This window comes from Apaloderma vittatum, unplaced genomic scaffold (assembly GCF_000703405.1).
Source record: "Apaloderma vittatum isolate BGI_N311 unplaced genomic scaffold, ASM70340v1 scaffold5234, whole genome shotgun sequence".
Taxonomy (NCBI): Eukaryota; Metazoa; Chordata; class Aves; order Trogoniformes; family Trogonidae; genus Apaloderma; species Apaloderma vittatum.
Window position 1 is genome coordinate 11,239 of NW_009711978.1, and position 3,313 is coordinate 14,551.

Consider the following 3,313-nt stretch of genomic DNA (forward strand, 5'->3'; position numbering starts at 1 on the left):
TCTAGTAGCTTCTTGCAGAAGCCACCCTGCAGCTCCCCCGCTGCCGCCACCAAAATCCGGCCAGGCCAACCCAATACCAGTCTTTATTGGCAAGGCTTACCTTCCATAATGCCAGGTCCCCGAGGTTGGGGAGAAAGTCTGGAGCAAGGAAGACTTGCCCTCGACAGAGGAGAATCAGGCTAGGAAATATTTAAACAGAAGGACATATGCAATTCTGTTGGACCCAACAGGATGAACAAAGTGAAAGAGAAACTTTTTTACTGTGAGGGTGGTCAAACGCTCAGAAGGTACAGGTTGCCCCCTCAACCCTAGAGATATTCAAAACCTGACCAGACACAGTCTTAAGCAACCTGCTCCGGTTAACCCTGCTTTAAGCAAGCGGCTGAACTAGACAATCTCATGCGGTTCCCTCCAGCCTCAGCTATTTGGTGTTTCTGTGAATCTGTCCTGTCAGCAGTGAAGGAGAAACTTGGACTGAGTGGCACGTATCGGACCAGAATTCTCAGGCGCGTAGTGTGAAGCGGTGTCTATCTGGACACAGTGCAGAGGTGCTGAAGCAGGATGCAGCCTAGAAAGGCATTTCCAGTCAAGGCCAAAAGAATGGGAATAGTGCTTCCACTGCAAGCCACTGCTGCTAACCCCCAGCATGAATGCAATCTGCTCACCCAGACAGTACCTGAAACCATTAGAGTATCCAAATAAAACCAGATCACGGTATTTGACCCACTATGAAGTGCTTTTTCACACACCCACCACAGGCAGATGCAGTCTATTGCAGAAACACAAACAGATTATCTAAGATAATATTGTGCTTTGCAATCAGTAATTTGACCAGTACAAATAGGAAATAACAGGAAGAAAGAGAAGCCTCTCATTTGGCCTTAATTAAACTGTCTTTATTGAGGGCTATTATCTTCTCAGCAAGAGAGGACCCAGATAGAACAACTCCCAACAGCACAGAAGACCAAGGCATCGGCTTGGATACCGACATACGCCCACAGAACCTTATCATCTTTCTCATAATAGAGTCAAACATTTTGCCTTAATTTGGCCAAAACACCAAAGCAAATGTCATCTTACGCATCTATAATAAAATCAAAATAGAACACAGATAAAGAAGCCCAGATGAATAATCCAGATGCAGAACTGATGCAGCCCATAACGTTCTGCCATGATCTCCCACCCACCATCTCTGAGGGAAGAATGCAGTCCTACGCAACCAGAAAGATCACATCTGCATGGCACAGTCAACGTTCCATAAAACCCATGGCACACATCTGACAGGGTGATTCTTTAGCCATTATCCTCTTTATAGTCATTCTTTCACTCTCTCTGTATTCATAAATATTTAGTTAACTGTGTCATATGTCTTTCAAAGTCCCTTCCAACCCCTGACATTCTGCGGTTCTGTGTCATCTCAAATGATATTATAGTTAAGATGATGACCAAGAAGATACCAGTTTGTTACCTCAGGCAGTGGAAGGATAAGAACACGGTCTCTCTCCAAAGTGAGCAAATACCTTGATTGATCATTGAAGCCCTAGGTTAAGACTAGTTGCAACATTTCCTTTTCTGCTCTCATTTCATAAGAATACCAAATTAACTTGCTAAATCCATGAAGAGGATGCAGCTGTCTCTTCAAATACAAATACAGGAATCTAGCTCTGATGGAGGAACAGGGCTGGATCTGTACTGCTGACCCTAACATTTTCTATAGGTAGCTTCTAGTGCAGCATGATGACTTAGCAGTTATATTTCAGAATTCGCTTTCTGAATTTGCAAGTCTTAGGCATGCCTCTAGTAGCACTTCAGTACTGACTTTGATGCCGAAGTTTTAAAGACAAGATCTACCACCTACAGAAAGACAGCACAGAGTGTACAGCCATAATAATTCACCAGTGGAATTTGACTTTTGTCCTGGTTTGAGCTAAATTTAGGCACATCTCTAGTAGCACTTCAGTACTGACTTGATGCCAAAGTTGTAAAGACAAGATCTACCACCTATGGAAAGACAGCACAGAGTGTACAGTCATAATAATTCACCAGCGGAATTTGACTTTTGTCCTGGTTTGAGCTAAACAGCCCCGATTCTATTCAATGATTCTTCTCTCCAGCTCAGTCTCCTCTGAGAGACTGCACTTTCTGAAGTTAACAGCATGTTTCCGCAGACAGTGCCTGCTACTAGAAGTGATAACGCCTGATGTTCATAGTCACTACCAGGGACGGGTGCGCTGATACTTTCTCCCGCAGAAACCAAGGTCACCAATCCATCTTGTGCCCCACGCTGGGGTGCCATAAAGTAAAAAGTCGCAGGTAAAAAAAAAAAAAAGTCACAGGTAAGTGAAAAGTTGCACCTCTGGAGAGGAGCACACAGGAAAAGTGACCCAAAACGGACCAACAAAGTATTCTATTCCATACACGTCGTACTCAGTGTAAAGCTGAGGGGTCATTAAAGCCTCTTTTTCACTGGCCGGCATCCAAGGAGGACTCCGTCTGATCTCCTGCCTTCAATCTCGATCCTGAGTTCCCAAATCCAGCTCCTGTGCCCAGATCCCCTCGGCCACTGAGCCTGGGGCTGCCCCGGTGCTGCTGGCTCTGCCCCGTCAGTGGGGATGGCTGTCGGGAGGCAGTTGGGTTCAATCCCGGTTTGTTTATCTTTGCATATATTACATTATTTTAATTATTTCCTTATTAATACTATTATTGTTTCATTAAAGCCCGTCAGTGGGGATGGCTGTCGGGAGGCAGTTGGGTTCAATCCCGGTTTGTTTATCTTTGCATATATTACATTATTTTAATTATTTCCTTATTAATACTATTATTGTTTCATTAAAGCTGTTTAAGTTTTTTTGGTTTTTCTCCAACCCATAAGTCTCTCTGCCTTATCCCCTCTTCCCTTCCTCCTCTTGGGGAGGGAGAGGGGTTAATAAAGAGCATCTGTCACTCGTTTAGTGGCCGGCCCAGCCCTAGCTCATAACAACTTTGTACTATAGAAATAACATGACGCTGTATGACAAAAAAAGAAATTTTTAAAAGATGTGTATTTTTAGATTAGCAGAACTACTTCCCAGTTCACTAGGAATGTAAAACCACAAATATGTAAGTGCATGCGTGCTTCAACTCGAGACATAGGCCACATACGAAAAAATTTAGGTTAAACATTTTAGCTGCCAGAATAATCAGCTGGAAACATAAGAATATAAGAGGACACGACTAGGGGAAAAAGCAAAGGTCATACATGTGGCATGAAAGGCTTGCATCGGGTTTGTAATTTTTCATTCTGTTACAGTTTGCCAGAGTTTGATACCCGCAG